Source organism: Symphalangus syndactylus, chromosome 7 (assembly GCF_028878055.3).
Source record: "Symphalangus syndactylus isolate Jambi chromosome 7, NHGRI_mSymSyn1-v2.1_pri, whole genome shotgun sequence".
Lineage (NCBI taxonomy): Eukaryota > Metazoa > Chordata > Mammalia > Primates > Hylobatidae > Symphalangus > Symphalangus syndactylus.
In genome coordinates, this window is record NC_072429.2 from 68,088,602 (window position 1) to 68,103,998 (window position 15,397).

The following is a 15,397-nucleotide window of genomic DNA, read 5'->3' on the forward strand; positions in this document are numbered from 1 at the left end:
ATTTTTTTCAATATTTTCTGGGTTATTCCAGACCATTTGCATTTTCATACAAATTTTAGAAACAGTTTGTAAATTTCCAAATTATGATGGAGCTTTAGTTTGGATCTCATTGAACATATAAGTACATTTTGGGGAGACTTCACATCCTAAAAAGACTGAATATTGCAATCCATCAAGATGATAGCTTCTTTAAATTCTCCCAGTGATGCTTTGTAGTTTTCAATATATAAATTTTGCATATCATTGCCAGTTTGAATTGTAGGTCTTTAAAATTTTAATGCTATCATAAATCGTGTTTTTTAAAATTCCCATTATTTTTGCTAGTTAGAATTACCTTTTTTATATTGACTGTGAATCCAATTCTCTTGCTGAATTGACTCATTTAGTGAATTTACAGATGCTTATTAAATATAACCAAATTTTTAAGATTCATTTGTATTTTCCATGTGAACAATCATATCAACTACAAATAAAGATTTATTTAGTGCTTTCTTGCCTATCTTTATACTGCTTAATTATTTCGCATGTCCTATTGCCTTGGTTAGGACCTTCAGCACAATGTTTAATATAAGCCACGGTAGTTATCTTTGTCCTTTTACCACAATTTCACAATTATGATAGCTGTAGCTTTTGTAGATACCCTCTATCAAGTAAGAAAGTCTCTTTCCATCTCCATTTTCCTATGCGGGTTTATTAAAAATGTGTGTTGAATTTAGCAAACGTGTTTCAGAACCTGTTGAGTGTTTTTCTCTATACTCTGTTAGTGTGGTGCATTGCACTGATAGACTTTTTTTCGTTTTTTTCTTTCTTTTCTTTTTCTTTTCTTTTTTTTTTTTTTAAACAGAGTCTTGCTCTGTCACGCAGGCTGGAGTGCAGTGGCAAGGTCTCCGTTCACTATAGCCTCTGCCTCTCGGGTTCAAGCAATTCTCCTGCCTCAGCCTCCCGAGTAGCTGTGATTACAGGCATGCACCACCATGCTTGGCTAATTTTTGTATTTTTAGTAGGGACAGGGTTTCACCATGTTAACCAGGCTGTTATCAAACTCCTGACTTCAGGCAATCTGCCCTCCTTGGCCTCCCAAAGTGCTGGGATTACAGGCGTGAGCCACCACGCCAGGCCTGATTGTTTTTTTTCAGTGTTAAACTCAGCTGCATTGCCAAGAAAAGCACCAGTTGGTGTACTACTTTCGTGATATTTCTGTGAATCCATTTTGCTAATAGTTTGTGTTTTGAGTTAATGCTCATGAGAGACACTGGTCAGTAATTGTTTTCCTTTCTCTCCCTTCCTTCCTTTTTCTTTCCTTCCTTCTTTCTTCTCTCCCTCCCTTCCTTCCATCTTTTCTTTTCCTTCCTTCCCTGCTTCTTTCCTTCCTTTTATAACTACTTTTCATATATCAGTATCTGAATTATGCTGGCTTCACAAAACAAGTAGAGAAGTGTTCCTTCCTCCATGAATTTCTCGAAGAATTTGTGTGACTTTGGAATTTGCTTCTTAAATGTTTGATAGAAATCAGGCCATCTTGGATTGGAGATTTTGATGTGGAAAGAGTTTTAATTAGGAATTAAAACTTTTTATCATATTTTTTCCAGATCCTTCTGTTTTTACTTTTATTAGCATTTTTAAATTGTGTTTTTCACTCAAAATCTTCTTTACAATTGTCCCAGATTATTAATATGCATGTAATATTAATATGTACATATTTTTGTCCAATTTCCTATTTCTTATATTAGTAATGTGTATTCATCCTCTTTTGTTCTTTATACTTCTTGCTGAAAATTTATTATACTAGCCACTGTTTTGGCCACATCACATATGTTTTCCTATGTTTTATTTATTTTTAAAATTAGTACACTATGTTTCTTACTTTGTCTTCTCATTTTTCATTGATTATTTGGAAGGTGTTGCATAATTTCTAAATATGAAGTGCTTTTAGGATTTGTTTTTATGATTCATTTTTTGTTTATTTCACTTGTAATCAGAAAACAGGCTTTGTATGTTTCTATTCTTTTCAATTGTTTGATATTTGTTTTGTGGCACAGTATGTAGTTTCTTTCAGTAAATGTTCCATTTGCAGTTGAAAGTAATGCATCCTGGAGATTTTATTTTAATGTCAAATAGGTTAACACAATAATCATTGTTGCGGGAAGCCAGGGACCCCAAACGGAGGGACTGGCTGAAGCCATGGCAGAAGAATGTGGATCGTGAAGATTTCATGGACGTTTGTTAGTTCCCCAAATTAATACTTTTGTAATTTCTTATGCCTATCTTTACTGCAATCTCTAAACATAAATTGTAAAGATTTCATGGACACTTATCACTTCCCCAATCAATACCCTTATGATTTCCTATGCCTGTCTTTAATCTCTTAATCCTGTCAGCCAAGAAGGACGTATATCACCTCAGGACCCTGTAATAATTGCATTAACTGCAAAAATTGTACAGCATGTGTGTTTAAACAATATGAAATCTGGGCACTTTGAAAAAAGAGCAAGATAACAGCAACGTTTAGGAAACAAGGGAGATAACCTTAAACTCTGACTGCCTGTGAGCCAGGCAGAACAGAGCTGTATTTCTCTTCTTTCAAAAGCAAATGGGAGAAATATCGCTGAATTCTTTTTCTCAGCATGGGACATCCCTGAGAAAGAGAGTGTGCACCTGTGGGTAGGTCTCTGGCCTCTCTGGGCATAGCCTGTCTCTTATCAAGGCTGCAGAGATGAAATAAACTCCAGTCTCCCATAGCGCTCCCAGCCTTATTAGGAAGAGGAAATTCCCGCCTAATAAATTTTGGTCAGACCCGTTGATCTCAAAATGCTGTCTCCTGATAAGATGTTATCAATGACAATGGTGCCCAAAACTTCATTAGCAATTTTAATTTCACTTCCGTCCTGTGATCCTGTGATCTTGCCCTGCCTCCACTTGCCTTGTGATATTCTATTACCCTGTTAAGTACTTGAGATGTCTGTCACCCACACCTATTCGCACACTCCCTCCCCTTTTGAAAATCTCTAATAAAAACTTGCTGGTTTTTGCAGCTTGTGGGGCATCACAGATCCTACGAATGTGTGATGTCTCCCCCGGACGCCCAGCTTTAAAATTTCTCTCTTTTGTACTCTGTCCCTTTATTTCTCAAGCCGGCTGACGCTTAGGAAAAATAGAAAAGAACCTAAGTGAATATTGGGGCAGTTTCCCCGATAAATCATGTTTCAATTTTCTGTATGTTTACTACTGTTTCTGCTTCATTTATCAGTTATTGGGAGAAATGTGTTAAAATTTACAACAATGTCTGTGTGTGTGTCTATTTATATTTGTTTTGACAATTTTAGCTACAAAATTTGAAGATGTGATTTTAAGATCTTAAGATTTTAGGATTAAAATATTTTTCTTTTGAATTATCTCATTCATCATTATAACTTATCTGTCTTTACAACTAATACTGTTTGTTTTAAAGTCTCCTGTGCCCAATTCCTAATAAAGTCACAAAAACATCTTTTTAATATTGTTTCTGTGCTGTGTCTTTTCCATGTGTTTACTTCAGTTATTTGTGTCCTCTATATTGTATTTCTTACAAACAACCAACAATTGTGGTCTTTTTTTTGAAATTGAACCTGACAATCTTTGTCTTTTTTTAGACAAATTAATTTATATACATTTAATATAATTATTGATATATATTGGTTTTAACTGTATCATATTTTCATTGATTTTTAAAAATTATCTTCTCTCTCTTTTTGGTTCCCCTCTTTTCTGATTTCCTTTCAGATAATGCAAGTTTTTATTAAATTATTTTATTTTACATCCTCATTTGGGTTACTATTTATATTATGGCTTCATGAGAATTTCATATACACATTTGATTCCTTGGAGTTTTCTTTAAATTGATACTTTTACCATTTCCTATATAAATCAAGAAACTTACCTCCATTTATTGTTATCCCTCCTTTCCATTCTTATCACAGATATTCTGTTACTATTTATGTAACAAAACCCATAAAACATAGTTATTAGTGTTGCTTTATTTAGTCAAACATATTTGATCCTTACCCACACATTTGTCCTTGCAAGTTGATCTGCATCCTTTCATGCATACAATAGACAAGGTTCAATCAAGAAAGTAGAACATATATAGGATATTCAATAATGGATTTCATAAAGGATTTAGACCTTGCTTGCTGAAATTGTTGGAAAACCTGGTAAAGAGGAAATCTCAGTGGAGACTTTAGGGTGTAAGAGGAGTTCCCAGTAAAGCAAACTAAGAAGCCCAGGCTGTCTAACTGCTGAAGTGGGACTTCAAATAAATTACCGGTGGAGTGGTCTTTGGGAAGCTGCTGCCTCTGTGATTCAGAGGAGGGTTTCTGGTAATAAGTCTGGGCCACTGTTGATCATCTGGGAGTACTCCAGAAAAGGGAGAAGGCGAGCTGGAACTTTGGCCTCAGTCAAGTTTCTCATGGAATCAGGTCAACCTTCTAAGAGTAATTGCTCTTGCATAACTTCTGCCCCTTCACATCAGATGTAGCTTCCTCTTTGGTACAACTGTGACTTGGAATCAAACATTAAAAGCAATTCTGGAAAATATAATTTCCAGTTAAATTAAGACAATAATAGAACGAGCCAGTATAGCCCAACTTCTGTTAAGATGGCATCCAGGTACCAGTTTCCACAATTTTTAACTTTCAAACAATGACAATAGTAAAATTATGCTCAATTACTTATGACATAATTATCCCTCATACAGTCAAAAACATGGCAATAAAAAAAGGGTATGTAAAGTTCTGTGACATGATCCTTGGGTGATTTTCATTTTTCTAGCTGAGTCATTTGATATTATACAATATACATACTGAGATATAGGATGATCCACTTTAACAAATATTAGGTTAAAAATAGGTTCATGAAGGAGAGAAAATGAAAGAAAATTGGTATACACACAAACATATTCACATTAAAACAATGAACAAATATTCATAAATACTATAGTTCTCATTTCTACGACTATTCACTTGGTTGTAGTTATTATTTATAAATTATTTCTTTATGCATATTCCCTTCACTTTTAGAAAGTCCATCAGCTGGTCCTGTTTCCTTACCTGGTGAAGTAACCAAAGCTTTCATCAACAATGAGTCTGTTCATTAAAAGTTCTGCCTGTATTGGGCTAATATAATTTAACATTTACATTTATCAAGGGACCTGAGAGAATTAAGAAGGATTTCCTGAGTTCCAGGCTTCTTCCTACTCCTACTGTGTAACAGAGATTCAACTTCCTTCTGATACCAAGGAGCAATCACTCTAACCCATGCAGCAATTATATGTGCCAGTTGATTTCACTGGCCTGAGGAGCCTACTGACTAGAATCCTTCCAGAGCTCTTAATGAAACCATTGTATTTTCTGATCAAAGCATTTAATCTTTGGGAGCAAAGATTTGAAATCAGCAGAGTCCAAAATTGCAAAGATGGGATACAAAAATATTGCTGGTAGGTCTTTAGGGTAATGAGAAAAGGAGCCACTCTAAGTTCCACATCTCGAACCCACACAAGTAGATCCCAGCGATGGGAGGACAAGCACCATATTCTCAGTGCTGATTCAGTCTCACAAAGTGTTACCAGCCACTAGTGTCATTCAGAAAGACAAAACACTTGAGGAAGCTAATAAATAAGGAAATCTGAATAAAGCATGAATTTAGTTATCAGTAATTTATTAATATTAGTTCATTCATTGTAACAAATGTATTATATGGAAGATGTTGATAATGGGAGAAATGAGATGTGGGAACTCTCTGTACTATCTCTCAATTTTTCTATAAGTCTAAAACTTATCTAAAACAAATCCCATTTTGAACCTCATTGAATATTAAAAGAAAAAATAAACAAGAGGCCTCCCACCATTCTATTATTGGTTTAGCTGTGTCAAAATGATAAAGAATATGGTAGGACCAGTAAATCCGTGAACATGTGCTTGTGCTGCACTTCCTTTGGTACAAAATCACTCACATGTTGAGAATTAATGTAGTGTGGATTACGATGACATTGAGTAATGTGTTCAAGAAGCTCACAGAAGGAGATTTTGGCAGAAGTACTTTGGTCAAAGAAGGAAGGCATAGCCATAATCTAGAGTAAGTGCCTATTTCACTGCAAAAAGTTACCCAATGTAATCAACCTGGAAGGTGTAGCCATATCTAGAATAAGTATCTATTTCACTGTAGAAAGTTACCCAATGTAATCATTGGGTAACTACTGCTAAGCAGCTGGATTGTCTACTGAGAAAATGGTGCCATTCATGGGCCATGGGCTTGCTCTTGGTAAGCTAAGCAATCCACAGTGTTAACCAGATTGATTTTGAGAAAGGAAATCCATGTAGCTGAGTCCATGTGTAATGCCCACTCCTGTTGTCAGGCACAGTTTGCTCATGAGGCCATTGGCTGAGTTTAGGGGCATCTGAGGCAAGAAGCTCCCTAGCATCTACTTAACAGCTCATCTTGTCCATCTGACTATTAAAACTCTTTGCTACTAAGACTGCTATTTAGTGAGTATTTACATAAAACACAAATATTTTCACTCTCTGTGCCACTTTGAAAAGGTCATTCCATACCTTTTCTTAAAACATTTTCCCCAACTTTCCAAATATATTCCCTCCAACTTCCTGAGTATTGAGCCAGACAATGGTCTGTTGTTTCTGAATCAGTGAGGATCCCTACGGCTATCTCTCTTTCTAGGTAAAAAGAATCACTCGGTGCCCTGCTCAAAAGTGCTGCCCACAGGATAGAGGATGCAGAGTATTTCCCCCCCATCACTGTTCTTCAGGATGACACCAGAGTGGGACTGCCAGTCATTCAGATGTCTGCCGCTGGATAGTAACAGAATACTGTGGAGACCAATCTGAAAGCCAGGAGCAATTTTTTCATCTTCTGTCAACAGTTCATAGAGAATACTTGATGCAGGTTGTGAGAAGGAAAACAATGCACCAGGAGTGTACACTCCGGGAATCTGAGTCATTTAGTGGTGAAAATTATTTACTTGTGCCCAATCTCAGACATAACTTCGCCTGTTTGATGAAATGCTTGATGTGTTGGACAAATGCCATTCATGACAGGCAGGCAGTTCAGGCTTCACGGCAACACAGCAGCCCATGGCCAAGCATTTGGTCTCTAACTAGCCTAGGAGTAAATCAGAAGTGGTTTCTCCAACCGAGAATACTTACTGGAAGAGAGTAGCACAGTTTTCCTCTAGTAAAGAAGTCAAATAATTTATCCTGGCAAAACCAAAAAAAGTACAGACAATTTTACAAAAATTCAACTATAATTCTTAGGAAGACTAGGATTCACCACTGATATGAGTTGAAAAATGAGGAAATGCAAAATTTGGTGGGGAGACAACTCTTCAAAAATTAAGTTTACAACCTTAGATGAAAAAAGAAACTATAGAAAGAAAAGAAAATATAGAAATTATACAAAAGGATATTTCTTATTCCACTTAACAAATATGTACTGAATTTGTACTATTTTTCAGGTACTGTGAAAATACAATGTTGATCAAAATAATGGATATCATCACTACCTTCAGGGAGCTTATACTGTAGTCAGGGTGATGAGAATAATAAAAGTCATGCATGCAACACTAGGATGGCTAAAACACTGAAGCTTAAACAAAGAGCTTGAGCAGTCAACTGTAAAAATTTTATAAAACTTTTATGTCAAAATATTTATAATAGCACTGTGAAAGTTAATGTCTTTAGTTAATGACAAACAGAATTTAGATTTTCCATTTTTTCTGTGTCTAGTGTTTATTTGTGAGTCTTTGTAAGTTATATTAATCATTTTTCCAGTTACTATGGCTACAGAACAAACTGTCAAAAAATGCTTGGTGAGTATAAAACAACCACTTATACTTACAGAGTCTATGGGTCAGGAATTTGGACAGGGCACAGTATGTCTCTTCACTGTATCTGAATCCTCAGCCAGAAGAGTCAAAGCCTAGGGACTGGAAATAAAGATTCATCTATTCCTGTGCTGGGTGGTTATGCTGGTTGGCAGCTGAGACATTGGCTGAGGCTGTCTCAAAACACTTATATTGAGCTCCTGCATGTAGCTCCCTCTTCCTCACAGCATGTTGGCTGAGTTCCAATGGTGAACACCCATGGGAGAGAGAGAATGAGAGAGAGGAGTGCTGGGTGGAAGCTCTACCATTTTTATGATTCAGCCTTGGTTGTCATGTTGCATCTTTTCCACCATCCTCTATGCCCAACACAGTCGTAAACTCATCCAGTTTGAAGTGGAGTAGAAACAGACACTGATTCTTGATGAAGAATGGCAAGGTTTGGGAAGGAGAAACAGTATTAGAAATATTGCTGTAGCATTTTTGGAAAACACAATCTTTCGAAATTATTAAGGTCAATGATTTTATTTAATTGTTTTTCGGAAAAGATCCAGTTTGTCGGCTGGGCACAGTGGCTCAGGCCTATAGTCCCAGCACTTTGAGAGGCCAAGGCGGGCAGATCCCTTGAGGTCAGGAGTTTGAGACAAGCCTGGCCAACATGGTGAAACCCCATCTCTACTAAAAATACAAAAAATAGCTGGATGTGGTGGTGTGCACCTATAATCCCAGCTACTTGGGAGGCTGAGGCAGGAGAATCGCTTATACCTGGGAAGGGGAGGCTGCAGTGAGCCAAGATTGCGCCACTGCACTCCAGCCTGGGTGACGAAGTGAGATCCTGTCTCAAAAAAAAAAAAAATCCAGTTTGTCAATTGTCAATCAGCAAATATTTATTGGTAACTATGTGATAGGCATCTTTCTAATTTCTGAGAATATGGGAGTAATAAGAAAAACCTCCTCAGAGTTACATTTTTGTGGTTTTAATTGAAACAGTATTATTCATCTATTTAGCAATGTTCTTCATACCCTTTAAAGGCAGCTCTCAAACAACACTGATGGTCATTACAGGCTTGCTGAAGACAAATGACACAGTTTAAAATAAAATGTGAAATGATGTAACAGTGAGTCAAAAGAAATGCCTTACATGTTTGCAGGTATACTTTGTATGCTAGTATGGTGTTTCACCTAGTCGGGTATTTAGTAGGCAAACTGCTTAAAAATACCCTATTATCTTCTGACATGTTGTATTACAATCTAATTTGGCTGCTTAATTTGAAAGCACATATATGAGAACTATGGGAGATACCAGGGAACTTTGTCATAGGCCTGTATGATTTGTATCGTATATCTTTTGTAAGGTCTTTCTTAGTGGATCAGTCATGTACTGAAACGAGAACAACTTTGGTCCTGTGCCAAGTCAACATTCTCACCAGAATTCAGTAGCCCAACCTTTGTGCCCTGGCTCAGCTCATCCAACTAACTCAATGCTGTGACTTCTCATCGATGGCCCTTCTCCCTAAATAACTTTATTTCTTCATCAAAGACAGAAATACTGGCAGGACTTGGGCATTTTTCCAAAACTATGTCTTAATTCACTTTAATTTTTAAAAATTATACAAGCTAAAACATTTCTAGAAAGAAAATTGGACAATCTGGTATCTTGGTCTAGAAATCTTCCAAAATCTTCCTCTGATTTTCAAGATTATGTAATTCTAATTATCATGTAAAGAATACATTGAAATACAGAAGTGTACTCTTTTAGCTTTACTTTCCCTTTTTAAAACTGTCATTTCTCCACAAAGAAGGGAAATGCAAAGTTTTTTCTTTATCAACGATGCATTAAACTAGTATCACTTCTTCTTCTAAAAAAAACACTTTATTTTCTGCCCTCCAATCCCCAAATACCATTTTTACAAGTATTATTTATCAAAATGAAGAAATAATTGTCAAAAAAAATCAAGTACATGCTACAATGGCAGAGTTGTTAGAAGGTTAGCAATTATTTCCTAAATAAGAGAAATAAACTTTATCCACTTTTGAAGACATCCTATGTCTAAGTTTTATGCTTGAACCTCTACGTTAAATGAAATTAGAAGGCTCCTAAATTCCACTTTGGAACAGGAAGCTAAGGTGTGAGGAGGTTTTTTTTTTTTTTGAGACGAAGTCTCGCTCTGTCGCCCAGGCTGGAGTGCAGTGGCGCAATCTCGGCTCACTGCAAGCTCCGCCTCCCGGGTTCACGCCATTCTCCTGCCTCAGCCTCTCCGAGTAGCTGGGACCACAGGCGCCCGCCACCACGCCCGGCCAATTTTTTTGTATTTTTAGTAGAGACGGGGTTTCACCGTGGTCTCGATCTCCTGACCTCGTGATCCGCCCTCCTCAGCCTCCCAAAGTGCTGGGATTACAAGCGTGAGCCCCCGCGCCCGGCCCAGAGGAAGTTAAATAAAGTTCCTAAACTGACATTAGTAGCTGTCAGCCTGACTGCAAATGAGACCTAAAAATTTACATTTCTGTCACTCTTTTTATTGTTCAATCTCTTACCTCAAAAAGTGGTGACTGTAGAAACTGATGAATATTTTCTTCTGGGGAATAATCAGCTTGCTACATTTTCATTCACAGATGTTTAAAGGGACAATGATAAGCTCCACAATTAAGCATAATTTTGGGGAACACAGAATAAAAATGAAACATCAGGATTCAAGATGTTATTCTATTATTTATTGTCTGTGTGTCAGATAATTTATCCTTTATAGGTCTCAGACTCTCCTACTCATATAGAAAATTTGAATTAAAAATATCCGCCTTGTGGAATTTATGTGACTATTAAAGGAAATAATATCGGAAAGCATTTACCCAGGGCCTAAAATCAGGCAGGCACACAATGAATGTTAGCTGTTTTTATTCTTATCTAGAATAGAGTTGGGAAGTAATTTGATAGATTGTATTTATTTTGAGGGAGTGTTGAAAAGCAGGTCAGAAACTATATGCATGGTCAGGACAATTTTTGTGTTAATGAATGACCAATTTCTTTATTATTGTGGAAATAGACAAGCCTAGTCTTTATCATCTGTTCCCTGAAAAGGGCCTAATTTATTTTTCCTGTTGCAAGCGAATTTAGATGGAATTCAAAAATGAATGCCATGATAATTTTTCCTTAACCCCAAGCCAGATGTTCTCAATTCACTGAAAACTGATTTAAAATATTATGAAGAAAAGGAATGTGTCCACATTTGAAAAAAATCAGTAAATGGACTGAAATAACTCAGGTTGAAGCCAGATGATATAATGATAGTCATTTTCTTTCTGCTTTGAGAATTCATCCCAATACTATATTGCTGTCCTTCCTATTTGAGCAAAACACTATTGACTGCAATTATTCTCTGTGTGGGGTATTTACTGAAAAGACCCTTGTGCAATGATTATTTGCTACACACAGTGCACACTTGAAAAGAGAGCTTTGATTTCCAAAAACAGCCATTTGTTGCACTGTTAGTTTTTTTATTCTTTCATCGTAAACTCATAATCTGATTGAAACATTTATGCAAAGATTCTTATTTCCAGCCAGTTCTGGTGGCAGCATCCCAGCCCCAGGACTCCGGGACCAGCGGCACCACAGAGAAGCCACATCTGATGTGGTCCTCTGCATACACCACTGTCGTCCTGCACAAACATCAATACAGGCTCCAGGTGGATATACTGCCTTCTTGCATTCTGTGTCTACATGTAGTCTGAAATATTTGTGAGGGGTATATATGCAACATTGCCAAGATAGGTGTGTATGACTAGCAATGACTGCTGACCCACACATTTCTTCATGCATTTAGAGCGTTTACAAGTAAAATACAAAGTGACTGGCCCGGCACGGTGGCTCATGCCTGTAATCCCAGCACTTTGGGAGGCCGAGGCGGGAGGGTCGCCTGAGGTTGGAGTTTGAGATCAGTCTGGCTAACATGGTAAAACTCTGTCTCTGGTAAAAATACAAAAGTTACCCCAGTGTGGTGGTGTGCACCTGTAGTCCCAGCCACTCAGGAGGCTGAGGCAGGAGAATCCCTTGAACCCGGGAGGCAGAGGTTGCAGTGAGCCAAGATCGAGCCACTGCGCTCCAGCCTGGGTGACAGAGGGAGACTCCGTCTCAAAAAAATAAATAAATAAATAAATGATGACAGCAGAAATTGCAAAAGAAGGACTCTGATGTTATCCTCTATAAGTAACTCCATTTATGTACAGTTTCCAGAACACAGAGACTGAAAGTAGATGACTGTTTACCTAGGGTTGGGTAGAAGATAGAAAATAACTGCAAATTAGCCCATTTGGGGATAATGAAAATATTGTAAAATTAGATAGCAGTATTGGCTGCACGACTTTGCTAATCCTAAATAACCTCAATTTGTACTCTTTGGTGAATTATATGGTATAAAAATAATATATAAGGCATTTAAACCAAATGCACTAATTTAAATTTATTTCTAGTGTATAACTTCAATTTACTATGAGTGAGAGTTTGAGTTCAAATCTGTTTAAATGACTTGTGAAACCTTTGGAGATTATTTAATTTAAAATGTTGTTTTATATTTTAGGATCTTAAGCCACTTGGTTTCAAAAATCCACATTTTATGTCCCTCGTTAGAAAGTAAATATTATCTGTTTTCCCATCAGGTAAGGATGGATCCACTGACTTAATTATAAAAAGTTCTCATAAACTGAGGTCACATTTTTTCTAATTGCTGCTCATTTAAGGATGCTTTCACTATGCTAGTTTAATAGCGTGTTTCACTCTGTCACCCAGGCTGCAGTGCAGTGGCGTGATCATGGCTCCCTGCTGCCTTGAGCTCTTGGGCTCAGTCAATCCTCCCACCTCAGCCTCCAGAGAAGCAGGGAGTACAGGCAGGCACCACCACACCTGGATAATTTATTTTTATATTTTTCGTAAAGATGGGGGTCTCACTATGTCACCTAGACTGGTCTCAAACTCCTGGGCTCAAGGGATCCTCCCACTTCGACTGCCCAAATTGCTGAAGTTACAGGCGCAAGCCACCATGCCTGGCCTTTTTTCCTCTGTTTTCTACCCCAAAAGTATCTATAGTTTTATGATCCCATAGATAACTGTGAAAGTCATAGTTTTTCTATGTGAGTGTGAAGTTATTATAGTTATTTTTCTAAGGTAAAAGTAAATTATGAAGCATTACATACCGTGAAAATTCTTCTGATGTAAGAAAAAGAAAAACAAAGTGAGCAAATATTTGTCAGGCTGTGTCCTCATCTAGGACTAGCTCACATTAATCAAATTCTTAAGTGTAAAAATCTCTTCAAAGTGAATGTATAGAATTCCCTATTAGTTACCAGTCACTTCTTTTAGGATCTAGTTGTTAACAAAAAAAACTATATTTTACTTTCAGGGGCACAAGTGCGGGTTTGTTATATGGGTAAACTCATGTCACTGGGGTTTGTTGTACAGATTATTTTGCTGCCCAGGAACTAAGCCTAGTACCCAATAGTCATTTTTTTCTGATCGCCTCCCTCACCCAACATAGGGCGTGAAGTGCCTCAGTGTCTGTTGTTCCCTCAGGGTCTATTGTTCCCCTCCTTGAGCCCAGGTGTTCTCATCATTTAGCTACCACATATAAGTGAGAATATATGGTATTTGGTTTTCTGTTCCTCCATTAGTGTGCTAACAATAATGACTTCCAGGTACATTCATGTTCCTGAAAAGGACATAATCTCATTTTATATGGCTGCATAATATTCCATGGTGTATATGTACCATATTGTTTTTATCCAATATGCCAGTGAAGGGCATGTAGGTAAATTCTATTTGTTTTAGTGAATAGTGCTGCAATGAACATATATGTGCATGTGTCTTTATGGCAGAATGATTTGCATTCCTATGCATACATACTTAGTAATGGGATTGCTGGGCTGAATGATAGTTCCATTTTAGCTCTTTGAAGAATCTCTACATTTTTTTTCACAATGACTGAATTAATTTACACTCCTGCCAACAGTGTATAAGTGTTCCCTTTTCTCTGCTACCTCACCAGCAATAGTTATTTTTTGACTTTTTAGTAATAGCCATTCTGAGTGATGTGAAATGGTATCTCATCGTGGTTTTGATTTGCATTTCTCTAATTACCAGTGATACTGAGCTTTTTTTCACGTGCTTGTTCACCACATGTGTATCTTCTACTGAGAAGTGTCTGTTCATGTCCTTTGTCCACTTTCGAATGGGGTTGTTAGAATTTTTTCTTGTAAATCTGTTTAAGTTTCTTATAGACGCTGGATATTAGATTTTTGTCAGATGCATAGTTTGGAAACATTTTCTCCCATCCTGTACGTTGCCTGTTTACTCTGTTGGTAGTATATTTTGCTGTGCAGAAGCTCTTTAGTTTAATTAGGTCCTATTAGTCAAGTTTTGCTTTTGTTGCAACTGTTTTTGGCATCTTTGTCATAAAATCTTTGCCCATTTCTATGACTGGGATGGTATTGCCTAGGTTGTCTTCCAGAGATTTTACAGTTTTGGGATTTACATTTAAGTCTTTAATCTATCATGAGTTTATTTTTGTATGTGGTGTAAGGAAGAGGTACAGTTTCAATCTTCTGCATATGGCTAGCCAGCTATCCCAACACCATTTATTGGATAGGGAATCCTTTTCCCTACTGGTTGTTTTTTGTCAGCGTTGTTGAAGATCAGATGGTTGTAGTTGTGTGGCCTTATTTCTGGGTTCTCTATTCTGTTTCACTGATATGGTCTACGTGTCTGTTTTTGTACCAGTACCATGCTGCTTTGGTTACTGTGGCCCTGTATTATAGTTTGAAGTCAGGTAACATGATGCCTACAGCTTTGCTTTTTCCTTAGGATTCCTTGTCTATTAGGGCTCTTTTTTGCTTCCACAGGAATTTCAAAATAGTTTTTCCAGTTCTGTGAAGAATGTTTTTTTTGGTAATTTAATAGGAATAGGATTGAATATGTACATTACTTTGAACAGTATGGTCATTTTAATTATATTGATTCTTCCTATCCATGGGCATGGAATGTTTTTCCATTTGTTTGTGTCTTCTCTGATTTCTTTGAGTATTGTTTTGTAATTCTCATTGTAGAGATTTTTCACCTCTCTCCTTTGCTGTATTCCTAGGTGTTTTCTTCTTTTCATGGCAGTTGTGAATGGGACTGCACTCCTGATTTGGCTCTTGGCTGTTGTTTGCGTATAGGAATTCTAGTGATTTTTGGACATTAATTTTGTATCCTGAAACTTTGCTGAAGTTGTTTTATCACCTGAAGAAGCTTTTGGGATGAACCTATGGGATATTCTAGATATAGAATCATGTCTGCAAACAGAAATAGTTTGGCTTTCTCTCTTCCTATTTGGATGCCCTTTATTTCTTTCTCTTTCCTGATTGCTTTGGCCAGTACTTCCAACACTATTTTGAATAGGAGTGGTGAGAGAGGGCATCCTTGTCTTGTGCTGGTTTTCAACGGGAATGCTCCCAGCTTTTGCCCATTCAGCGTTATATTAGCTGTAGGTTTGTCATACATGGCTC